The 26,678-nt window shown below is 42.9% G+C and overlaps 1 protein-coding gene across 5 annotated transcripts in view; it reads left to right on the top strand.

Annotated features, from left to right (window-relative positions):
• The window catches only part of RSPH3 (radial spoke head 3), a 44,542-nt gene extending 20,207 nt beyond the window's left edge, over nt 1-24,335 (top strand). The window contains exons 9-11 of one of the 5 annotated variants that reach the window (XR_009601545.1): nt 13,736-17,275; nt 17,997-18,127; nt 19,628-24,335. The gene's annotated coding sequence lies outside the window, so the exon portion shown is untranslated. Of the gene's footprint in view, nt 1-13,735 lie in introns of all 5 variants that reach the window. The other 4 variants (XR_009601544.1, XR_009601543.1, XR_009601546.1 and 1 more) reach the window with 4 other exon arrangements.
• Nucleotides 24,336-26,678: the final 2,343 nt, after the last annotated feature.

Raw genomic sequence — 26,678 nt, 5'->3', positions numbered from 1 at the left:
AGCTTGCTCGGTGAGGAAAGTCCCAGCAGCAGGGCATTTGTTTAAAAATAGAAAATCAGCAATCAGCAGCAATAGTCTACCCGGGGTGGAAATGCGAGTTGAAGCAAACAGGAGGCTGACCAGAATACTTGAAAAGGAAATCTGAGGCATGAGAGGTCCGTAGGGGGTTTTGAAAAGTTTCAACATATTCCCGGGAATCTGTAAGTAGAGGGTACTTTGTAGGGCTGTTTACAGCCCAGAAAAGACCTGGGAAGACCCTCACCTCTCATCTCAGGCTGACATCGAGGATCTGCACAAGCAGGAGCTGAGAGCAAAGTCAGAGTCGTAAACTGCTAAAATATTGGAGCCATGGCTTAACACACAGAGAACCCCTCAGGGCAAAGTGTAAGACTTACTGATTCAGGACATTTAAGAAAGCTCTTTAATCATTAGCTACCCGCTGAGCTAGCTGAGCAGACTTCAGTGGCAGCGCAAAGAATACAGGCTTTACAGAATTTGTTCATGAAGGCCATCAAACAGACAGACACCAACAAAAAACCCAAGCTGAAGAGGTAGAGCAAGGATTTGATATCCAGAGTCACCACATTTTGACTCTCTGAAATGTCTGGGTTTCAGCCAAAAAAATACAAGACATGCAAAAAATAAAATATGGCCTGTGCAGAAGAAAAAAAAAAACAGTTAATAGAAACTGTCCCTGAGAAAGTTCAAATTTTGAACCTACTTGACAGACATTAATTGGCTATTGTAAATATGTACAAAGAACTAAAGGAAACCATGTATAAATAAAGTATGAGAATGATTCTCACCAAAAAGTGAACATCAAGAGATAGAAATCATAAAAAGGAACCAGATAGAAATTCTGGTGTTGAAAAATATAACTGAAATGAACAATTAACCAGAGGGTCTCAGGTGTGAACTGTTAGAAGAAAGAAGCCATGAAGTTAAATCAAACTGAGATTATCCACTCTGAAATGAAGAAAAATGAAAAGAGCCTCAGAGACTGGTGAGACACTATAAGAATACCAATAGGCACACAGTACAAATCCCAGAAGGAGGGGAAAAAAAGAACAAAAAGAACATCTGAAGAAACCATGGCTGAAAACGTCAATGGGATGCAAAAAAAAAAAAAAGTTAATATTTACACCCAAGAAGTTCAGTGAATTTCATGTATAATAAACTCAAAGAGATCCACAACTCCTAAGGGACAAAGACAGTTCTGAGATAGTGTTGGGGAGGGGGATATTCTGCCCCACCCATCTTGAGTTCTTCTGGCTGGTCTAATCATTAAATTGCCACAGGACAGATTAACAGGAGGAAAAAAAAATCAATTGAATTTGTATGCACAGAGGTCTCATAGAAATAGGACCCCCAAAGTCACCAAAACAAATTGTTTGAATATCATTTTTAGACAATTATTACAAATAATTATTTGTAAATGTTAACAAAACAAAGGGGCTTGTGCTTAGAGCAGCAAAGAAATGAAGTAACAGTATTTCTTCGCACAGCTTAGCTTTGAATCCCTAACTGTGTTGTTAAGGATGCTTTCTACCCTCCTAGTGTAGGGTACCTTCTTCATATGGGAGATTTATTTCCCACTCTTAAGAAGTAAGGAGTTGGGGGCACAGTGGGTTTTTTTTTTCAACTGACTGTTTCTCAAGTAACCTTAATTCAAAATCATCAGTATGCCAGTAAGGCATATTTGGGTGCAGCATGCCTTGGGCCTCAACAGCAGTAAGACAAAAATAGCTCATCATATACAAAGACTCCTCAATATTAGCAACTTATTTTTATTCAGACACCATAGAGGTCAGAAGGCAATGAAATGATATACTCAAAAGTGCTAAAAGAAAAAGATGCTATTCAGGAATTTTATATCCAACAAAACTGTTCTTAAAAATGCAGGAGGAAGTAGGCAATCTGAATAAGCCTATATCTGTTCAGTTCAGTTCAGTTCAGTCACTCAGTCGTGTCCAACTCTTTGCAACCCCATGAATCACAGCACGCCAGGCCTCCCTGTCCATCACCAACTCCCAGAGTTCACTCAAACTCATGTCCATCGAGTCGGTGATGCCATCCAGCCATCTCATCCTCTGTCGTCCCCTTCTCCTCCTGCCCCCAATCCCTCCCAGCATCAGGGTCTTTTCCAGTGAGCCAACTCTTCCTATGAGATGGCCAAAGTATCAGAGTTTCAGCCTCAGCATCAGTCCTTCCAATGAACACCCAGGACTGATCTCCTTTAGGATAGACTGGTTGGATCTCCTTGCAGTCCAAGGGACTCTCAAGAGTCTTCTCCAACACCACAGTTCAAAAGCATCAATTCTTCGGCACTCAGCTTTCTTCACAGTCCAACTCTCACATCCATACATGACCACTGGAAAAACCATAGCCTTGACTAGACAGACCTTTGTTGGCAAAGTAATATCTCTGCTTTTCAATATGCTGTCTAGGTTGGTCATAACTTTCCTTCCAAGGAGTAAGCATCTTTTAATTTCATGGCTGCAATCACCATCTGTAGCCTTTATTAAATATATTGAATTAATAACCTTACAAAACAGAAAACACCAGGTCCACATGAGTTCTCTGGTGAATTCTACCGAACACCATTTAACAAATTATACCCGTTCTCTACAGTTTCTTTCACATGATAAAAATAGAAGGAATACTTCCTAACCTACTCTATAAGACCAACATTAAATATCAAAATTAGACGTTGCAAGAAAATTATAGACCAGTATCTCTCGTGGACCTAGTTGGAAAAATCTACAGCAAAATACTAGGATATTGAATTCAACGATGTATAATAGAAAGTATATACCATGACTTAGTAGATTTATCCCAGGAATGCCGGATTGGTTTAACATTTCAAATTCAATTAATGTAATCCATCACAGAAACAGGCTTAAAAAGAAATACCACATGATCATATCAATAGATGCAGGAATAGCATTTGACAAAATTCAACACCCATTCATGATTTGGAAAAAGAAAAATCCCTTAGTAAGTAGAAATGAGGGTAATTTTATAAGGAATAGCTACAAAAAAAAAAAAAAGACAAGTTAGGGCTAACACCATGGTGACAAACTAGAAGCTTTCCCACTAGGATCAGTTATAAAGCAAGGATGTCCTCTCTGACCATTCCTTTTCAATATACTGAGTCCCAGGTAATGCAATAAAACAAGGAAATAACAAGTATATAGAGTGACAATGAAGAAATAAAACTATTTGTTTGCAGATGATGTGCTTGTCGCTGTAGAAAATCCCAAAGAATCACCAAAAAGATTCCTGAAACTAATAGTAAGGTGGCAGAATGGAAGATTAATATAAAAATCTATCACTTCCTATATATACCAGCAATTGACAGAGGAATTTAAAATGAAAATCACTAACATTAGAACCTCCCTAAAATGAAATAACTTAGTTATAAGTCTAACAAAATGTGTGTAAGATTTATATGAGGAAAACTACAAAACTGATTAAAGAAATCAAACAGTGGAGAAACATTTCATGTTGATGAATAGGGGGACTCAAGATTGTCAAAATGTCAGTTCTTCCCAACTTGATCTATAGATTCAATGCAATCCCAATCAAAATCCCAGCTAATGAGCTTACAGATGTCAACAAACTGATGATGTGGAGAGGCAAAAGACCCAGAAGAGCCAACACAATATTGAAGGGTCAAAACAAAGTGGGTATTTTGCAAGGATTGGACCATAAAGAAGGCTGAGCACCAAAGAACTGATGCTTTTGAACAGTGGTGCTGGACAAGACTCTTGAGAGTCCCTTGACAGCAAGGAGATCAAACCAGTCGATCCTAAAGGAAATCAGTCCTGGGTGTTCATTGGAAGGACTGATGCTGAGGCTGAAACTCTGATACTTTGGCCACCTGATGTGAAGAGCCGACTCATTGGAAAAGACCCTGATGCTGGGAAAGATAGAAGGCAGGAGGAGAAAGGGACAACAGAGGATGAGATGGTTGGCATCACCAACTTGATGGACATGAGTTTGAGCGAGCTCTGGAAGGTGGTAATGGACAGGGAGGCCTGGCGTGCTGTAGTTCATGGGGTCTCAAAGAGTCGGATATGACTGAGCGACTAAACAGCAGCAGCAAGCCAACCACACTGGGAACAGCAGAGACCTCCCTCAGCCCTATAAAAGGCATTTAGGAAAACCCCACAGCTAACATCATAGCCTAATGTGAAAAATGCTTTTTCCCCCTAAGATCAGAAACAAAACAAAAATATCTATTGTTGCCACTTCTATTCAACATTGTACTGGAAGTTCTGGCAATGGCAATTTGGCAGGAAAAATAAATGCGTCTAACATCCGGATTGGAAAGGAAAAGTAAAACTCTCAACTGCAGAAGACAGTGTCTTGTGTATTCATTCATGCGTCCTCAGTCGTGTCTGACTCTTTGAGACCCCACAGACTGTAGCCTTCCAGGCTCCTCTGTCCATGGGATTTCCCAGGCATGACTATCAGAGTGGATTGGCATTTCCTCCTCCAGGGGATCTTCCCGACCCAGGGATCAAACCTGAATCTCCTACGTGTCTTGGCAGGTTGATTCTTCACCATGGTGCCACCTAGAAACTTTAAAATTGACAAAAAGAATACTAGAATTAACAGAGTTCAACAAGTTTTCAGCCTATAAAATCAATAGTATGCAAAAGTCAATTATATTTCTACATATTAACCGTTAACAGTCTGAAAGGGAATTAAAGTAATTTTATTTATAATAGCACCAAAAGGGATAAAATACTTAGTTCAGTTCAGTCGCTCAGTCATGTCTGACTCTTTGCAACTCCATGAACCGCAGCACGCCAGGCCTCCCGGTCCATCACCAGCTCCCAGAGTCCGCCCAAACCCATGTCCATTGAGTCGGTGATGCCATCCAACTATCTCATCTTCTGTTGTCGCCTTCTGCCCTCAATCTTTCCCAGCATCAGAGTCTTTTCAAATGAGTCAGCTCTTCGAATCAGGTGGCCAAAGTATTGGAGTTTCAGCTTCAACATCAGTCCTTCCAGTGAACACCCAGGACTGATCTCCTTTAGGATGGACTGGCTGGATAAAATACTTAAGTACTAACGATCAGAGAGGTACAGAACCTACGTGATGACAGCAACAAAACTGATGAAATAAAGGCGTAAATAGTGAGTTGGCCAGAAAGTTTATTCAGGTTTTTCCCAAACAACAATGAAACAACAACCCAATTTTAAAATCAGCAAAGGATTTGAATAGACATTTTTTTAAACAAATGGCCAATGAGCACATGAAATGTGTTCCACATTATTAGTCAACAAGGAAATACAAATCAAAGTCAACATTATTACACTGCTTCATACCCACTACAAAGATGGTTGAAATCAAAGTCAGACAGTAGCAAAAGATGATGAGGATAAAGAGAAGTTGGAAAGAGAAATCTCATCCACTACTGATGGGATTGTAAGATGGTACAGCCACTTTGGAAAACAGTTTGGCAGTTTCTTAAAATGTTAAACATACAGTTACATAAGTCACTTCAGTTATTTCCAACTCTGTGAGACCCTATGGACTAGCACACCAGGCTCCTCTGTCCATGGGACTGTCCCAGCAAGAATACAATTAATTACATGTTTATCCCACAGTTCCACTCCTAGGTATTCCATGTCTCCACCCAAGAGAAATAAAAACACATCCATACAGAAATGCGTGCATGAATGTTCATAGCAACATTATTCACAAAAGCCAAAAAATAGGAAGAATCTAAATACCCATCAAAGAATAAATAAAAACTAGTCTATCCTAACAGTGCAATATAATTTGGCAATAAAAAGAATGAAGTGCTATTTATGTGCTATGACATGGATGAACCTTGAAAATAAATTATACTATGGAAAGAACCCAGTCATAAATCACATTACGTCAGTTTATTTACATGAAATGTCCAGGTGCCAGAGGCTGAAGAGGGTGTAACTGAAATACCTGCTAATGGGTATTAAGTAATGAAAATGTTCTAAAATTTAGGTAGTGGTCATCGTTGCACTGATTTGTACACTTTAAAAGGATGGAAAAGCTTAGCTTTAGCAGGATTAAGGTATAGTCGTGTGTGTGTATATTATATGTACGTATAAAATCATATCAGAGACATTTTTTAAAACCTTAGACACCTCCCTAGTATAATCCTCTCTCCTTCACACTTCTCTCCTTTTTCTTTAATGGGATGTGGCTATCTAGGGTGGTGGGCATGACTTTGTAAAAATAATTTTATGTATTTGTTTTTGGCCGTGGTGGGTCTTCATTGCCGCAGAGGCTTTTGTCTAGTTGCGGTGAGTGGGGGCTACTCTAGTTGTGGTGCTCAGGCTTCTCATCGCTGCAGCTTTTCTTGGGGAACGCAGGCTCTAGGGCACACGGGCTTCGGTGGTTTCAGCCCCCAGGCTCCAGAGCACAGGCTCAGTAGTTGTGGCGCACAGACTTAAAGTCACTCCTCAGCATATGGGATCTTCCCAGATCAGGGATCGAACCCGTGTCCCTGCATCAGCAGTCAGATTCTTTACAACCCTGAGCCACCAGAGAAGTCCCCTTCACACCTACTTCTTGACACATGGACTGCATTGCCCTTCCATTCTTAAACCTCCTACTGTTTTCAAACCCTTGCTTGGTAGTCTGGATTTTGTCTTCATCACTCCCCTGAAACTGGTCATTCGAAAGTCTCCAATGACTTCTCAAGTTTCAGATCCAGACCTGCTTATCTCACTGACTTTCGCAGTAATTAACATTCCTCAGCCCTCCTGGGTGAAGCCGAAGCCGTTTCTCCAAAGCTGTCTGTGTCTTGGTCTGTCCCGTGTGCTCTTCTTCCTTACTTTCTCTGCTGGTAGTCAGCGTTCTCCCTTAGTAGTCAGGTCCTCTTCTTCCTCATCTTTCTCATCTCTCACTTAGTGCTCGGAAACCGCACCCCCCACCCCGAGGTCATCTCATCATTGCCCACTACTCAATGCCCCCACACTCTGGTGATACTCAGCCCTGGGCTCTAAATCTGTTATCTCTAATCATCTCTGGACCGCTCCGTCCAGAACTATGAAGAGCCTCAGATTTTATCTACTTCCAAGTTAAGTTAGCCTCCAGAGATTCATGAGTGCCGGTAAATTTTGACGTAAGACTCCTGAGTCAGAGACATGGGGTTATGTGTAACTCACCACGGTAGCAGTACCCAGAATATCAGCATTTTTGTGCTGGTTCTGGAGCCCTTGTTGCGTCAAGGCAAAGTGAAGACCAGACAGAACTTGCCCATGCAGTGAGTGGCCGTAGGGGAGAGGAACCCTGAGCTCAGAGAGCTCCAGTCTTTCATAGTGGGCAGCAAGCATGCCTGCTCTTGGCTCCAGAGGGAGACACTGTCTTTTTCTTCAGAGATTATTCAGGTTTTCGTCAAAGACTGTTTGCTATACAAACATCCCTGAAAAGAAAGTATGAGACAAAGGGCAGTTCATGCCTTGCTGTCAAGATGGGCAGAAACCCTTGGAGAGTTGTTTCACGTTTCATTTTGCTATCACACTGGCATCTCAAATTTGAGACATCGTTAAACAAATCCATCATCATTTTCTGAACTGTTTCCTTTCTGTCTTCACTATATTGAATTAATAGTGCTACCCACCATTGATTTCCTGACTTCCATGCGTCAATATGGGCTTAAAGCTGAAAAAAATACTTGTAAAAGAAATGCAAAAATCTCGATGGCTTAAGCACAACAAAACTTTATGTTACGCTCATGTAAAACCCAGTTCAGATGTTCCTGGGATGGTGACTCTCCTGAGAAGCTCCCTAGCAAAAAATATATATATATACCCAGGCTGTTCCTATCTTGTGGCCCCGTGATCCTGTGGGTTCAGGGTCTCCTTGGCTTAATCATACATGAAGTCCTTCGATTCAGAAAGGTTTCCTGTTCTGTCATCTTCTAGACCATTGCAACCTCCTGCCTCCAGTCCTACCGTCCTCTCACTTTTACTCTGGCAGTCCATCAGAACTTTAGATCAGATTGTATCACTTTCCTCCTGAAAATCCTTCATTTTCTTACCACTGTGTACAAAGTGTGAAGTCCAGACTCCTTAACAGAGGTGAAGGCTCTCTGTGATCTGCCCCTGACTGTCCAGGCACGTTTACTGTGACTCTCGTACACGTACCCTTTGTTCTCACCAAACCGAATTACTAACGGTTTCCTGATTTTTATTTCCTCTGGTTGGCTTCTCTGCTTTTGCACCTGTTGTTCATCTTGCCTATGAACCTCCTCCAACCACTGCACCACACATACACAGACACACCATTTGCGTTCAGCAAACTTCTCATCCTTCAGTTCTCAGCTAAAATGTTCCCACTTGGCCTTCCTTGGGATGCCAGTGGTAGCGCACGTACCAGGCCTGAATAGTACTCATGGGAGGAAACCTTAGGAGCAGGGACGAGCCACTTCCCCATTCCCCATCACAGTGGGGTTGGGCGGGGGTCGCTGACTGGGGCTGAGCAGAGTATTTGACTCCAGGAGAGAAGCCTCAGCCCTGTGTCATGATGTGCCAATGATCAGCTGCACAACAGGGTGAGTCCCAGGCCCTCCTCTAGCATGGTCAGGGTCTAGGAAGCAGGCGTGGTAATGGCAGCTGAATAACGTGGGGGACCTGTGATTTCCAGCTCTGATCTGCCACTCAGCATTCCATCAGGCCTGACTACACAGCCTTAAGCACTCGGCGATGATCCATTTCCTTACAGCAGATGGAAGGCCCCAGTGGTCCCGTTCCATGGAAAGGCAGCTCCAGCTCTGAAAGGCCAGTGCTGCCGAGGTGCCCTAGGCATGTTGACCCCTACTTCACGGTTCACCTTCCTTCATCCAAAGGCTGTCCCGCTCCTTGTTCCGTCAGTAGGCAGTAAGTGAGCAGTGCGTGCGTGCTCAGTCGTGTCTGGTTCTTTGCAACTCCATGGACTGTAGCCTGCCAGGCTCCTCTGTCCATGGGATTTTTCCAGGCAAGAATGCTGGAGTGGGTTGTCATTTCCTGCTCCAGGGGATCCTCCCAACCCAGGGATCGGACCCACATCTCCCGCATTGGCAGAAGATTCTTTACTGCTAAGCTACCTGGGAAGCCCTGTTCCATCTCATACCCTTTCTCCGATGGGGGCTTCCCTCGTAGCTCAGTTGGTAAAGAATCTGTCTGCAATGCAGGAGACCCCTGTTTGATCCCCAGGTCAGGAAGATCCGCTGGAAAAGGGATAGGCTACCCACTCCAGTATTCTTGGGCTTCCCTTGTGGCTCAGCTGGTAGAGAATCTGCGTGCAATGTGGGAGACCTGGGTTCAATCCCTGAGTCAGGAAGATCCCCCTGGAGAAGGGAAAGGCTACCCACTCCAGTATTCTGACCTGGAAAATTCCTCGAACTGTATAGTCCATGGGGTCTCAAAGAGTCAGACACGACTGAGCAACCTTCACTTTCACTTTTCACCCATAAGGACCAAGAGGCCAGTCCTTGACGGGCTCTGAAGAGGCATTGCAGAACAAACTAGCGGCCGTCAGATCCGATCCAGGGAAAAGAGGTCACAGGATCAGAGCCAGCATCATGGGTATGGCCCTGTGTCCTACAGCTTTTATGTGGCTCAAGCTTGATTTAATGTCCTATAGTCACTGTCTTGAAATTTTTAATAATTTTTGAACAAGGACCCCACAGTTTTATTTTGCGCAAGCCCACAAATTGATGTAGCCAGGCCTATCATTGTAAACAACCATCCTTCTCATCCGTGTATATGAGAGACTGTCTCTTCTAACTCACCATCCGTGTTGAACCACATACAACACGATGTACTGGCGAGCCAGCAGAAAGTCAGGCATGGTCCTCTTATCTAGATCCCCCCTGGCCAAGGAGGCAGGCCAGTCTGCTGAATCTCTGTGCCTTGGGAAATCTCACTGGCTCTTTCACCAAACACAGCTGACAGACCAGTATCATTGTCGATTCAGTTACCCCCAGCCAAGAATGAAGCCACTTGAGAAATTGTGTCTCCGAGCTCCCTCCAGCCTATTCTGGCATCCCAGGAAGATAGCTCACTCACCCTGGAGCTGGAGAATGACAGTCTGGACGATGCCACGTGTGGTCCCGGGGGTCAGTCGGTCAGGGGCCGCTTTCCCCAGCAGCGATCACAGCGATGCCGTGAGGACAGACACCACGGTCGGCAGCATTGCTCTCCAGTACCCTCCGTGGCACCACTGTCTTCCTGGCAGATGGAGCCTGGCCTGCTCAGCCCCAGGAAATAAGGTCCGTTGCTGGTGGTAGTCCTACCTCAGACCTAGCCCCAGTTACACAGCATTACCCCTGTTCATCAGCCAGTTTCTACCACCAGACTGAGCTGCCGGAGGACCGAGATGTGCTTTGTGTTTGAATTTTCATTGTCCACCTTGGCATCAACCAGTGTCCACCATGTGAACAAAGCCAAGCCAGCATTCGTCTGGCTTAAACTTAAACAAAGCTATTACATCAAGCTCAGTTCATTTCATTGTTTTCTGTGGTTTTCTGACCCCCTGGTTTGCCAGTAGCTACTCTTATAGTTCACCTCCACGCAGCCATCATGCTTGCAGTGTACAAACAGTGCTTGCCCGAATAACCCGTGCCTGGTTCGCTTTTCCATGTAGCTACTGATATTTTTGTTATCAACCTAGTTTTCATGCCTCCCATGACTTTGGTTTTTTTCCCCTAAATTTCTAATATCTGATCCCTTTTTTAAATAAGATGAATCATTAAAATGTACTATTTCAGTTGCTGTTACTAACATCACCTCAAAAACTCATTTCAGAAGTAAGTTTGGTGGTTAAGTTAATTAAGCACCTCATTTTTGTCAGTTACCTTGTTGGATAAAACTAAGGAGTTCAGTGCTTTAAAGGTAAACTGAAGCATCCACATGGTTGGGTGTCTGTGTTCTCTGTAAAACAGTCACCCCGCAGGATGGAGAACAGGGTCCTTTCTCAGTGGTTCAGCTGAGGCCACTGAGGACGAGGCAGGAGGCGCCCAGTGCAGGGCTCAGAGGAGCTGCCACCGCCCTTCAAGGTTGCAGGGAGCCAAGTACCTCAGAGGGAGGCTCCTGTGGGGGCGACTGGTGCACTGTGCGGTGTCTAGGCAGTAAAGACACTCCCAGGGAACCACGTAGGAGTTTGACGTGTGATCCCCAGAGCTGGAGTTAATTGCCTCTGAAGCATTTATGAACTGTGGTGCTTTTGAACTGTGGTGTTGGAGAAGACTCTTGAGAGTCCCTTGGACTGCAAGGAGATCCAACCAGTCCATCCTAAAGGAAATCAACCCTGAATATAATTCATTGGAAGGACTGACGCTGAAGCTGAAGCTCCAATACTCTGGCCACCTGATGGGAAGAACTGACTCACTGGAAAAGTCCCTGATGCTGGTAAAGACTGAAGGTGGGAGGAGAAGGGGATGACAGCGGATGAGATGGTTGGATGGCATCACCGACTGGATGGGCATGAGTTTTAGCAAGCTTCAGGAGTTGGTGATGGACAGGGAAGCCTGGTGTGCTACCCCTCCATGGGGTTGCAAAGAGTTGGACATGACTGAGCGACTGAACTGAGCTGAAGAGTTTGTAGCAGACTTTAAAGAAGTGTCACCAAATAATAAAGAATGGATTTACACAGCCTGTCAGAAATGACAGGTGCGTTCAGAGTCCCTTCAGGACATTTCAGGGCAGGACCTACCTGCCCCTTCTGCCCATCCGCCCCACTTATCAACAGCCCAGTGACTTGAGCATCCAGTGGGTGAAAGTGCCAGCCGGCACCTCAGGTGGCACTTCCCTACCATCCCTTAGAGCCTCCCTGGTGGCTGAGGTCAGCGCACACAATTTTTCATCAGTGTGTAGGTCACAGGAACCGCAGCCACCTCCCTCTTGGGGTCTTTGAGGAACTCCCAAAAGCTCTTTTTGAAAGAAAGAGCCACGGTCTTACACTCATGGTCCAGGGGCCCCCTTATGGCAGCTGCCTGCCTTGGCAGGGCCGCCCTTGCCCTGACCCAGCTCTGAGGGGTCAGAAACAGGCATTCACGGCAAGTTGGGGAAATTGGGAAAAGAGAGGAAGAGCCTGGCACATCAGCCCCAGCCATCTGCCACCCCACAGCAGAATACCAAACCTAAAGCTGGCTGAGTCTCAGAAGGGAAAGAGCTTCCTCCCAGATGAGAGTTGGACACAACTTAGCGTTGAACAACAGCAAGACTCAATTATTAAACTTTCTTAAACTTTTATTTCTTAGATTTTTTTTTTTTTTTTTTTTTTTTGCTGCACCAGGACTTAGTTGTGACATATAGGATCTTAGTTCCCTGACCAGGGTTTGAACCCAGGCCCCCTGCATTGGGAGCTCGGAATCTTCACCTCTGTACCACCAAAGTGAAAGTCACTCAGTCACGTTGGACTCTCTGCCACCCCATGGCCTGTAGAGTCCATGGAATTCTCCAGGCCAGAATACTAGAGTGGGTACTCTTTCCCTTCTCCACGGGATCTTCCCAACCCAGGGATCAAACCCAGGACTCCACATTGCAGGTGGATTCTTCACCAGCTGAGCCATAAGGGAATACTGGAGTGGGTAGCCTATCTCTTCTCCAGGGGAGCTTCCTGACCCAGGAATCAAACCAGAACTGAGCTATCAGGGAAGCCCTTGGGAAGTCCCAATTGTTAATTATTCTGGAGGTTTAAGTATATTAAGAGTGACCAGAAAAGGTCTAAAATGTGCCTAAGATTTCATCCAAGAAGCTTTTCACACAAGAGTCCACAGCGTGGGCTTAACCAGCCAGTGGAAGGAGAATGAGCTTGTGTTCTGCCTGCCCCGCCTCGAGACCAGCTTGCTCAATAATCCGCTTACACTGTGTAGGAGTAGAAGGTATTCATTACCTGCTATGAAGGTCAACTTCTCAGACACTGCCACCCTGTATAGATTCTTTTGTTCTATTTCACAATCATTTATCTTTCTCTAAACGTAATACAAAGGGAATGCAAACACACACGTTTATAGCCGATTGCGTTTCTAAGCAGACGTAAACCAGGTTGCCATCTCGCCTGGGTAGTTTACCAAGGGTTTACCCTGCCGGCAGGGTTTCGGCAGGTGCCTGCCTGAATTGTAAGGGAAGCCACTGTAATCAGTAGAAGGTATCAGGTAGTGACTTCACATCTTTTATTCTGATTCCTTTAGGAAGAGTTCTTTTAAAAGTTTTTTTGCAATGACAGAATCCATACCATGTTGCACAATGCTGAACTGAATCAACTTTTTTGAGAGCTCAAAAAAGCTCTTGATATTTATCTTCAAAGAGATATATCCAGTTACCTGTGTTTTTTTTAAGTCTATCAGAAAATTTAAATGGAGTTTAAAAAAATTTTTTTGAAATATACTTGATTTACTATGCTGTGTTTCAGGTGTCAACAAAATGATTAAGTTATGCATGTATACATATGTTCTTTTATTACATTCTCTTCCATTATAGCTAATTGCAAGATATTGAGTGTAGTTCCCTGTTCTGTACAGTAGGTCCTTGTTGGTTATCTGTTTTGTATATAGTAGTGTGTATATTTTAATCCCAAACTCCTGATTTATCTTTGCCCATCTCCTTTGGCGAACACAAGTTTGTTCTATGAGTCTGTTTCCGCTTCATAGACAGGTTCATTTGTGACACATTTTAGATTTCCATAGGAGTCATATCAGATGAGACTTGTGTTTCTCTCTGACTTACTGCACTTATATGATCATTTCTAGGTCTATCCATGTTGCCACAAATGGCATTCTTTCATTGTTTTTGTGGCTGAGTATGCAGGTCAGAAAGCAACAGTTAGAACTGGACATGGAACAGCAGACTGGTTCCACATCGGAAAAGGAGTACGTCAAGGCTGTATATTGTCACCCTGCTTATTTAACTTATATGCAGAGTACAACATGAGAAACACTGGACTGGAAGAAACAGAAGCTGGAATCAAGATTGCCAGGAGAAATATCAATCACCTCAGATATGCAGATGACACCACCCTTATGGCAGAAAGTGAAGAGGAACTAAAAAGCCTCTTGATGAAAATTCAGAAAACGAAGATCATAGCATCCAGTCCCATCACTTCATGGCAAATAGATGAGGAAACAGTGGAAACAGTGAGAGACTTTATTTTGGGGGCTCCAAAATCACTGCAGATGGTGACTGCAGCCATGAAATTAAAAGACGCTTACTCCTTGGAAGAAAAGTTATGAGCAACCTAGATAGCATATTCAAAAGTAGAGACATTACTTTGCCGACTAAGTTCCATCTAGTCAAGGCTATGGTTTTCCCAGTGGTCATGTATGGATGTGAGAGTTGGACTATGAAGAAGGCTGAGCACCGAAGAATTGATGCTTTTGAACTGTGGTGCTAGAGAAGATTCTTGAGAGTCCCTTGGACTACAAGGAGATCCAACCAGTCCATTCTGAAGGAGATCAGCCCTGGGATTTCTTTGGAGGGAATGATGCCAAAGCTGAAACTCCAGTACTTTGGCCACCTCATGCGAAGAGTTGACTCATTGGAAAAGACTCTGATGCTGGGAGGGATTGGGGGCAGGAGGAGAAGGGGACGACTGAGGATGAGATGGCTGGATGGCATCACGGGCTCGATGGATGTGAGTCGAGTGAACTCCGGGAGTTGGTGATGGACAGGGAGGCCCAGCATGCTCCGATTCATGGGGTTTCAGAGAGTCGGACACGACTGAGCAACTGAACTGAACTGAGCTGAATGTTCCGTTGTGTATAAGTTCCACTTCTCTATCCACTCATCTGTCGATGGACATCTAGGTTGTCTCCATGTCTTGGCTTTCATAATTAGTGCAAAATAGAGGTGCACATATCTTTTCAAATTATAGTTTTTTCCGAATATATGCCCAGGAGTGGGATTGCTAGATCATATGGCAATTCTATTTTTAGTTTTTTGAAACAACTTCATACTGTTATCTACCGATTGACATTCCCACCAATAGGATAGGAGGGTTCCCTTTTCTCCACAATCTCCCCGGCATTTGTTGTTTGTAGACTTTTTAGTGACAGCCATCCTGAGTGGTGCGAGGGGGTGCCTCACTGTAGTTTCAATTTGCATTTCTCTAGTAATTAGCAGTATTGAGCAGAGTCAGAGAAGTGATGTGGCAATGGAAGTAGTGATGAGTGGCCACAAGCCAAGGAATGTGAACAGCCTCTAAAAGCTGGGACAAAAAAAATTGCTTCTGTGGAGCCTCCAGTAGGAACTAGCCCTGCCGATGCCTCAGAACTGAGATAACGTGTGCTGTTCTGGAGTTGCTACGTGGTCATCTGTTATAGCAGCAATAGGAAGCAAATACACTCAATAAATGTCGTTAGTGGAAGAGCAGTCAGATGAGCAAATTTTCAGAATTCCTCACACTGCAGAGGTGGCTTGAGTAAACTGTCTAAAAGCCAAGACAGACCTGTGCTCCGGAGTGCACTGGTAATCGACATGCCTGCTGTCCTGCTGTCAGTGATGGCATAATGCTGGCCACCATCAAGTCCTCTCCAGGAGAATTTTGTGCACTTATGACACTTTTTTTATTTTTCTCATTTTGTCAGATTCATAGGATGCCTTTTCTTTTGCCACATTCAATCACTATGGAAGAACTTGGCCCATTATAATGTAGAAAATGCTGGATGCCAGCAAGCACCAGGTCAGTGGTTGCTCCCTGGGCCATCCCAAGTCGTCCAGACAGCCTTGCAGGCAGTGAGTGGGTGCTCAGTAGGTATCCGTTGAATAAACGAGCAGTACAAGGCCCCATCAGGAGCACTGGCTCTTGTCCTGGCCACTGCTTGGTGGCCGTGGAAGGGGAAAGCCCTTCAGGTCTCTCTTCTCACTCTCTTCATCTGTCCACCAGGGGCTTCGGCTGGACAATCTATCAAAGCCTCTTCTGAATTGCTGATGACTGTGAAATGCCAGCATCACACTCACTTACTTACATCACATCTCATTTACTCCTCATAGGCAGTGGTGGGTGGAAAAGAACTATCTCAAAAATCCTCTACCACTTTCATCATGATCCTCCCGCCAGCGCCCACTTTTAAAGTCAGTACAAATGTCATCTCCGTGGAGCCTCCTGAACATTCTCCAAGGAGCCTTTTCTGGAAGGATTGGACGAGCTGTGCAGCAGGGCTCCAGCCACAGCATCAGTTCAGTTCAGTTCAGTTCAGTCGCTCAGTCATGTCTGACTCTGCGACCCCATGAATCGCAGCACGCCAGGCCTCCCTGTCCATCACCAACTCCCGGAGTTCACCCAAACTCATGTCCATCGAATCAGTGATGCCATCCAACCATCTCATCCTCTGTCATCCCCTTCACCTCCTGCCCCCAATCCCTCCCAGCATCAGAGTCTTTTCCAGTGAGTCAGCTCTTTGCATGAGGTGGCCAAGTATTGGAGTTTCAGCTTCAGCATCAGTCCTTTCAATGAATATTCAGGGCTGATCTCCTTTAGGATGGACTGGTTGGATCTCCCTGCAGTCCAAGGGACTCTCAAGAGTCTTCTCCAACACCACGGTTCAAAAGCATCAATTCTTCGGCCTCAGCTTTCTTCACAGTCGACTCCTGGCTGCAGCAGTCATAGACATTTGTAACAGACATTTAAGGGCGCCAAGTGCTTCGAGAAAAAGACAGCCAAGAGCATGTGAGGCTTTGTCAGCACGGAGACTAAGAGCTGGTGGGTAAGACTCAGAGCCACGCTGAGCTCCCCGCACTGAGCATGGAGCTGCAACCCCCCGCTGCCCCAGACCCAGTGAGCCCTGTCATTGTTCCCTTGATCCAGGGGGAAGACCACTGATGCTGAGGAATTTGGCTGGGACTCACACCCAGCCAGCTGGCTCCAAAGGCTCCCTCCCCCACACTGCCTCCACTAGGCTGGGCAGTTCCAGCTCCACAGTTAACCGTGTAAGTGAATTAGCAAATAGGAGGCTACCTCTAGAACCTCAGTTTACGCGCTGACTTTCCAGAGAGACCTGATGTTGCTTTTTGAAAAAAAGGTACATTAGCAGCTGCATCTTCAGATTAATCCAGTGCTACTTTTCTGGCCATATTTAGACCATATAGAAGCTCAAAAAGTTTGCATCACTTTAAAAAAGTGACTGTCTTCACATTGCACACAGGATTTACTTAATGACAGAGCTAGTTCCACGTAAACGAAGACAATGGAGTAACAGTTTACAGGACACTGAAATAGCGTAGTCTTCCGAGAAGTCAGGAGGGAACAGTTACTGTGCGTGCTGCTGCTTTTCTTTTCCTTTTTGGAGTGTCCGGTAAGTTGCTATGCATGGGGTTTTTTTCCCTAGAGATATTTGTGAACAAACATGCCCCCAATTCTAATGAAAAGTTATTGTTTCATTTTTTTTTAAGGTTCAGGCTCCCCTTCTTCAGTTACTACAGACAACAAAATATCCCTGAAATGAAATGACTCATCTTACTTCTAGTCAAGTTTTCAAAAATCTTACTTCTTCTATTTAGGAAAATTGTAAAAAGTTTAATGGCAAACAAAAGCTGTCGAAGGCACCTTAAGAACAGACTACACAGAGGACTTATAAATACACACGTTTGTTCTTTTCTAATACTTTTTCTTTCTTGTGTTGTGTGCATGCTAAAATGATTCCTAACAAAGTCAAAGTAAGTGAAATATGTTTAGGTGGTATAGCTACATAAATTATAAGATAATTTCAGTAGATCTAGAGATTACAGTGTTATAGATGCTTCAGCGTTATTCATGTATAAAGTGTTGGTCTTTCCTTTAATAACGTTCATGTAAATTCTTAAAGCATCATGCATTGCTTTCTGTCGGGGGCCGTGTCAGCTAACAGTCTCCTCTGGACTCTGTCATTTGGGTCATGCTTCCTTCTCCTGAAAAAATGGGTCCCATGGAAAATCATATTGTTGGACGAGGGTTCTGAGTTTTTTCAATGAGAGAACTATCTTATATTAAGTGTGATTTTATGTATTTGTATGTAATATGTGTATGTAATTTCACAGATCTTTATCCAAGATCACTCTTCATCCTTTGCATCAAGAAGATTTTGGCCACAATATTTTGAATCATCTGTTTTCATTTTTTGGATGGAGGAAGAAGGGATAAATGAAAATATGAGCATTTCTATTTTGTGGTTGGTTCATCTTTTCAATATAAATTATTCATAAAACCCTTTTCTTAACACTGTTGTTTTCTCTAGTGAGTCAGGAAAAAAAAAACAGAAACCACTGTCTACTCCTTTCCCCTGTAAACAAAAAGCCAACATAAAAAGATAGGATTCAATAAGAAAAGGCATAAGTATGGCCTGTCAGACAGATGACAGCTTATTTGTAGAATGATCAGAGAAGATTCAGCTGCACATTTGAAGGAAGAATTGAGTGTGCACGGCTGTACCACGGGGAGAAAACAGAGTTAATCTTTCTACTGTGTCATTTATTTATTCAGCAAATATTTATCCAGTCCCTACTGTGTATCAGGCTCTTTCTTTGTGATGAGGAACACGATGGTGAGCAATCAGAGAAAGTGGCTACCCCAACTCTTGAATCTCCTGGAAAAATCTGTCCACGCCCCGCCAACCCCCGCCTCTATCAGCAATGCCACCAGCCCCACTATGATCATTCTGAGATACACCTCAAAGCACGTTTTCAAACAGCACTTTCTTCAGTGAATGTACATTGTGATTCAGCTGGTCTGGGTGGGGCCTGGGTATCATTTTTTTTCAAAGCTCCCCAAAGTTAGTGAGATGTATAGCCACATGCCCTGCTGAAAAGTTGAAAACCTCTCCCCATTGTTTCTTCCCTGGGTTCTTGCCTCAGCGGTGGTTTCTTTAGTCTCATTTGACCCAGAATATACTTCCCAATGTTCCAGAAAAAGTAGAGTTGGAGCCAGTGAATTATGGCATGACTAGACCCCCACCATGCCGGCCAGCCTGTCAGCCCCCAGGAACAGCACATGAGGGGGGCGAGGGGTGTGGGCCATAATCACAGTGCTGCCGGGATACAGCTATCACTGACCCCAGCCGCCCTCCTGAGCCACCTGGTATATAGTTCGGTTAGAAGCGTGGGTGAGAGTCCAGGCCCGCTGGGGGCAAATGCCAAAAATCTGTCTGTCTTATAATTAAATGAGCATAACCAAATTGTATCCTGCTTACTTTGGTGAGTGGCAAAAGCAACTTACAAAATTATGTAAAAACCATCTATTGCCTTTTACTCAGAAATTTAGGCAGTATCTAGGCATCTGGTATCTAGGTTTAAAGAACATAGGGATTTATGTTCAGGGACTACTGGCCAGAGTGAATACTACAATATTAAAATAGCATTACATAATAAAAATCAATGAAGTAGTAACATTTCAAGTTTAAATCAGGGTTATCTGTTTTAATTGATCAGTTACTTGGTGTGATTACACACACACACACATATATATATAATTCTTACATTGCTTTCATGTCCTGTAACTATCTTTGGTTGACAATATAATTTAATTAACGGTGGCTTATGGTTTAGGTTGATGATATACCGTAAACTGTGATAAACCTCGAAGGGTGGGAAAGCTTCACAGTAAGCGTAGTGTGGTCTCAAAATCCTGACGTGTAACTTACTGACTGAAAACTTCTTATCATGTTCTCTTAAAGCTGATCCATAAGCCCCAGGACATACTCCACGCAGCATGTGAAGCGAAATGAAAGTCACAGAGTCGTGTCCAACTCTTTGGGACCCCATGGACTATCCGGTCCATGGAATTCTCCAGACCAGAGTGCTGGAGTGGGTACCCTTCCCTTCTCCAGGGGATCTTCCAAACCCAGGGATCAAATCCAGGTCTCCCACACTGCAGGCAGATTCTTTACCAGGTAAGCCACAAGGGAACCCCAAGAATACTGGAGTGGGTATCCTATCCCTTCTCCAGCGGATCTTCCAGACCCAGGGATCGAACCAGGGTCTCCTCCATTGCAAGCAGATTCTTTACCAACTGAACAATGAGGGAAGCCCATACAGTACTTTTAAAAATAGAATCTTGGGACTTCCCTGGCAGTCTTGTGGTTGGGACATCATGTTTCTACCGCAAGGGGCAAGGGCTTGGTCTCTGGTTGAGGAACTAGAATTCCACATGCTTCATGCAACCAAAGAACGGGGGAAAATTTTTAAATAAAAATAGAGTCCCTACACTCCAAGAGCTTCCAAATGACGCAAAACTGAGTTTACATTTTAAGTTGCTGCCTGGGTGAGCAAAAGGGAGAATATGAGTCAATAAAAACCTCTAGAATCTGTTAGGATTTGTCAGAGAACACCAATACCTCTTCCTTATTCATTCATTCATTCCATCAGCAGACATTTATCACCCTCCTGGGTTTGTGAGGTACAAGGATGAACAAGACAGACAGTCCCTCCTTTCCGTTCCCGAGCTTAGACTGCTTCAGTTTTGTTTTCCTGCAGAAGTGAGTATGCCAGTGTGCCCAGCAACACCAGAAACAGGGTCCAGACAGGGATTTAGCCAATGTCTGGCCTGGAGAAATGAAGTAACAATGGAGAGAGTTTTAATTTGGCAGTATTGTCCATCTGGGGTCAAACAAATGGAAAGAGTATAAAATTGAAACTACACTGTTTAAATAGCTGAAACTAACTGATCGGAACTGAACTGAATGGCACTTAGAAAGGGAGAGGAGGTTGGTTCTTTGAGGCACTGTGCTGTTTAGGAGATAAGCAGATGTAGGAAAGCGTTCTTTATGGTGTTTAGAAATATTGTGGATGTTGATGGCATTACCCACAACCCGATACTCCCTGGAGTTTAGTGAGAGGAGACATCGTATTTCACCCGTGTTCATCAGTTTCAGTGGGTTCACTGACTCAAAAACCAGTGTTAAGAGATGCTATAAAAAAAAAAAATAAAAAAAAAAATAAAAAAGAGATGCTATAAACTGCCTGCTAAAATGTTCTGAAAGTCACTTAAGACTGCAGCAAACACTCCCTGGGAACAGGGTGCTAAGATCGACACATTAGCTCTTTCAGACCCAAGAGACTGCCTCCGGTGGACCCAACAGTGTCCGGAAGCAGAGCAGCTAGGCTGACGCCATAAACTGTTCAGCCCTGAACCCATTAGCAGAGCCTCCGAGATTCTGAGAAGGAAGCCTCAGATGGATTATTCAGTTGAATTCAATTTCGTGTACAGAGCAAGGTTAACAAAAGAACTAGTATAAGTTACCTGCTTCACAGAGATCCTAGTCAGAGGACCTAGGATGTTAGACAAAGGGTCCCAGGGCGTGGCAGCTTAAGGAACGCAGATAACTGAGCCTTACTGCTGCCAGCATCGAATCCTTGAGACCAAGGGTTCTGAAATGATGTAATAAAGCTCTGATAAATACTTGAGCCTCTCCAGATTTAAAAAATAATAGAATCAATTTTACGGACCTACCAATAAGACAATCTAATCCTTGACTTTGTTTTACAGGAATTTTATAAATGTACCATTAAAGAAAAAAGTTTGAGTTCTTGCTGTTTCTGGTAAGGAATAAAAATAGTCAATAGACTTTTGGTAAAGAAGGTTGCTGCTTTTGTATTCATAACTGAAACCAAAAGTGAAGTGCAGAAATATAAACGAGGTTTTCAGTCCATTCTTTAGACTTGAGGTTTGAACACTTCCAACTGCCTGTCCTTCTCCTGTCATTAGTGGCAGAGCACATTCTTGGGCAATGATGTCAGTGGAGGACTCTGAATACTAATGGAAAATCACATTTTGTCCTTCTGAATTGTTAATGCAAAATGCTATTGACTATAATCTGCTATAATACATGGAGGAAAAAAAAAAAAGATTACGTACCTTCCATGATCGCATTCTCCACTGGGTGGTCAGACAATATGACATAGTATTTTTAAAGGGGATTTTCCTGGAAAATCCAATGGTTTTACTATACAGGGAAATCTAAACTTTTATGAATTTTATACCATAGAGGCACTGAGCTTTTAACAGGACACACAAAAAAACATGGGCTGTTTTTTTCTCTCTCTCCTGACTCACAGTTAATTTAATGCTGCTAAAGCTTAGAACAAGAAATACTCTCATCGGATTAACAAAAAAAGTAATTGTGGGTTTTCTGCTTCATGAGAAAAGTAAAACAACAGTCCACACTTATGAAATGCAATTCCAGTGTGCAGACAAAATCCTTGATTTATGTATCTTTATTAATTAGGTAGTAGCAGTCAAATAAATTAATAAAGGTGTATAAAAGTTCAAATAAAATGAATTTGCATCCCCTGAAGAATATTTCACTTAAATTTTAAGTTTCAGAAGCTCAGTTTTCATATGTCCTCTGGTTTTTCATTGTGTCTGATGCACCATTACTTTTTTAAGTGCATGCTTTACATAAGGTGAACTTACCTTGGATTTCCCAGGCAGCCAATGTAATTTAGGTGAGATCGATAATTGTTTTTAACAAAACTGGATTGTTTTTGGACCAGCACTCCTACCAAGGACAATTAGAAAACCTGAACAAAACATAAAAGTAGGTTTGAAGTCATTGGAGCTCTCCCAAGGCAGTGGGTTCCTTTAGAGCTAAGATGTGAAAGAAGTGGGAAGCCTTCTCAAACTCTAACAAGAATCCAGTGATGTACCCCCAGCCCAGCTGTTGGCCGAAAGCAAAAGCAAATCTTCTCTGAAAATAACATCAGAACAGCATCTCCAGTTTTCACCCAAACTTTTATGCATAATGCCTGGCACTCATTCACAGAGCACAGGAAAAATCTGGCCAGCTCTGCTCGAACCACAGGACCAAAAGAAACATCACTGAAAGTGTGACTTTGAAATTTTGTGCCTCCTTAGCAATGCCCTGAGAAGGACATGACATCAGTTAGTTCTCCAGTATTTCTGCCAAATAAACGTAACCTTATTCTAATCAGTCAAACTCAAATTGAGAAACCTGTACAAGTGACTCATACTAGTCAAAATTTGTCAATGTTATGAAAACGAAAGTGGAGGCAACATTTCAAAATAATGAAAACTGAAAGAGATGTAACAGTGAAATGCAAAATGTGACCTTGGATGGATCTGAGATAAGGGAAAAATATAAAAGATTCAAGCAAAGGACATCAATAGGAAAATTTGAATATAGATTTTTGTACTTTAGACAAAACTGTATCAGTGTTAAATTTCTTTTTTTATTGAGGTATAATTGACACATGACATTATGTTAGTTTCACCTGCACAACATGATTTGATAATTATATATATTGAGGAATGATCATCACAGTAAGTCTAGTCAATGTCTTACCGAACATACTTACAGAATTTTTTTCTTGTATTGATAACTTTGAAGGTCTTGGCAGCCAGGCTTCTCAGGTGGTGGAGTGGTAAAGAATCTGCCTGCCAATGCAAGAGATGCAAGAAATGTGGGTTTGTTCCCTGGGTCGGGAAGGCCCCCTGGAGGAGGAAATGGCAACCCACTCCAGTATTCTTGCCTGGAGAATTCCATGGACAGAGGAACCTGGCGGGCCGCAGTCCATGAGGTTGCAAAGAGCTGGACACGACTAAGCACACAGGACACTCTGCAACCTTCAATTATACAATATAATATTGTTCACTATAGTGGCCAGATTGTTTATTACATCCCCATTAATTATTTCATAACTGGAAGTTTGTAACGTTTGATGCCCTTCATCCATTTTGTCCAACACCTCCCTCCCACCTGCACGTAGAAACCACTAAACTTTTGTCTATGTATGAGCTTGGTTTTTATTTTTGTTTTGTTTTTAGACTCCACATATAACTCATAAGGTATTTGACTTTGCCTGAGTTATTTCACTTAGCATTATTCTTAGGTCCATCCATGTTGTTTCAAATGGCAAAGTTTTTTATGGCTAAATATTGATAATATTCCATGGTGTATATGCATATGTGTGAATCACATTTTCTTAATCCATTCATCTTATGATGCTAGAGAAGACTCTTGAGAGTCATTTGGACTGCAAAGAGGTCAAACCAGTCAATCCTAAAGGAAATCCACCCTGAATATTCATTGGAAATACTGGTGCTGAAGCTGAAGCTCTGATACTTTGGTCACCTGCTGCGAAGAACTGACTCACTGGAAAAGCCCCTGGGGCTGGGAAAGATTGAAGGCAGGAGGAGAAGGGAATGACAGAGGATGAGATGGTTGGATAGCATCACCAACTTGATGGACATGAATTTGAGCAAATTCTGGAAGATAGTGAAGGACAGAGGAGCCTGGCATGCTGCGGTCCATGGGATCACAAAGAGTCAAACAAGACTTAGCAATTGAACAACAGCAATAATACTGATGGACATATACCTTTGGCTATTGTAAATAATGCTGCAATAAACACATACCTTCTCAAGTCAGTGTTTCTGTTTTCTTCAGATGAATTACCAGAAGTGAAAGTGTTGGATCTTCTGGTGGTTTTTAAAAATTGTTTGAGGAATGTCCATACTGTTTTCCATAGTGACTGCACGAATTTAAATTCTCACCAGCAGTGCACAAGTGTTCCCTTTTCTCCACATTCTTACCACTTTTGACAGAATGCATGGGCATCTCTCCATTTCCCAACAAAAGAAAGAGTTTACACACTATTAAAATGCCTAGCTACCTTTACTGGATAAGAAGCATGAATTAGAACATTCTGTCAAAAATGTATTAATTTTAGTATATTGGATTTTTATAAATCATGGCTAAATGATTATCACTTAACTGTATCTCTACCTACTAAATAAGACTTGTGCCAGGTCGAGTATTCTGCCTAATTCAGCCACATCAAGTTCTGAAACATTAAAAAAATAAAGCATACACTATTCATTTTAAGAGAATGTTTTAAAATTTGTCACACTGAGAAAACACTGCCTCTGTTATTTTCCAAAACAACCACTGGTGGTCCCCTCCTCAATAAACGGAATCCAGCACTTTCCAGACTTCCCCATAGTGAGAATCATCTGGTTGCTTGTTAATGACATGACCCCCATGGTGATCCTAATTGATGTGTCCAGCATGAAGCCCAAACTTCACCTTGGGTAGTTAGTATCAGAAAAGCTGGATTTGACAATCATTGTGTACCTTCCTGTTGGCTCTGCAGTTACCGATGTTGACAACTTTGATTCTGCAGCAGTGGAGGTTTCCATAGGTATCAGGTTGAGCTGGTTGATGTTGCTGCGTGCAAGTTCCAAGTTGCATCTGACTCTTTGTGACCCAGTGGATTGTAACCCACCAGGCTCCTCTGTCCATGGGATTTTCCCAGCAAGAATACTGAAGTGGGTTGCCATTTCCTTCTCTAGGGGATCTTCTTGACCCAGGAACCAAACTTGTGTCTCCTGTATCTCCTACATTAGCAGGCAGATTCTTTACCACTGAGACACCTGGGAATCCAAACTGGTTGATAGTGTTGGTCAAATCTTCTATAATATACTGATCGTCCATTTGTTCTATCAATTACTGAGAGAAGGGTATTAGACATTGCCAGTTATAGCTCAAATTTTTATTTGTTTCTTTGGTTTTGTATGTTTTTGCTTCATGTATTTTGAAACTTTTTCACTAGACATATACTCATTTATAATTCTTAGGTATGCTTTGATTCATTGATCCTTATCAATTTTTTTTTTCATTTTCAAAAGTAGCTACCAGGAACTTGCCATGTCAGAAAGCATTTGCAAATTTCGAACAGTCTTTTTACATAAGAAAATAGTATGTCTCATCTTTAATTTCCATAACTCTTTTTAAAGACTTTTCTCTGAGAACTAGCAAGCATCCATGTGTTACAGAAGATTTTCATATTCATTTCCTATTATTAAAAATCACTATAAATTATAGTTTTTTTTTGCTTATATATCTTGATTGAAGTGTATTGGTGGTGGTCGTTTAGTCGCTTAGTCGGGTCCAATTCTTTTCAATCCCATGGCCCACCAGGCTTGTCTGTCCATGGAATTCTCTAGGCAAGAATACTGGAGTGGGTTGCCATTTCCTTCTCCAGGGATTGAAGTATATTGACAGATGATTCACAGCACATATTTAATGTATACAATTGAATGAGTCTGGACCTGTGTACATTCCCATGTGCTCATCACCACTGTTGAGGTAATGAACACATTCATCATCCAAAAGTTTTCTCCTGCCCCTGAGAATCCACACATACCTCCATCCTCAGGCAACCACTGATCTGCTATCACCATAGATGTGTTCACATTGTCTAAAATTTTCTAAAAATTGAATCATATAGTATATATACTTTGGGGGGGTCGGACTTTCCTTTACACAACACTGTTATCTGGAGAGTCACCATGTTATTGCATGTACAATAGTACAAATATCGTACTATTGTACTCTTCTTTCATTAGTGAGTACCTTTCCATTATATCCGAATTCATTTATCTAATCACTAACCAAGGGAACGTGGCCTCATTGTCCGGGCCTTACTTGAGATGCGAGCTTATTATTCCTGTTAAATGAGTCAGGATTGGAATTTAGCTTATTTTCTCTAAGGTGTGAGGGGAATGCTCACATCTGGGATGTGGGGTGGGAGGCGAGCCAGTACTTAGGACTGATGTCAAGTGCGGCATAATCCTACAGACTCTCCGCTTCCACAGGAGCCGGCCCAAGAAGCAGCCTGGAGCTGCCCGCGTGAAGAACATTCTCTGAGAAGAATGAGCCATCTTTGTGTTAATCACTGATCCCCAGGCTCAGCTGTGCAGTTTTC

This window comes from Ovis aries, chromosome 8 (assembly GCF_016772045.2).
Source record: "Ovis aries strain OAR_USU_Benz2616 breed Rambouillet chromosome 8, ARS-UI_Ramb_v3.0, whole genome shotgun sequence".
In the NCBI taxonomy this organism is placed as follows: Eukaryota; Metazoa; Chordata; class Mammalia; order Artiodactyla; family Bovidae; genus Ovis; species Ovis aries.
The sequence above is the reverse complement of the archived record's forward strand: the minus strand, read 5'-3'. Positions and strand labels throughout refer to the sequence as shown.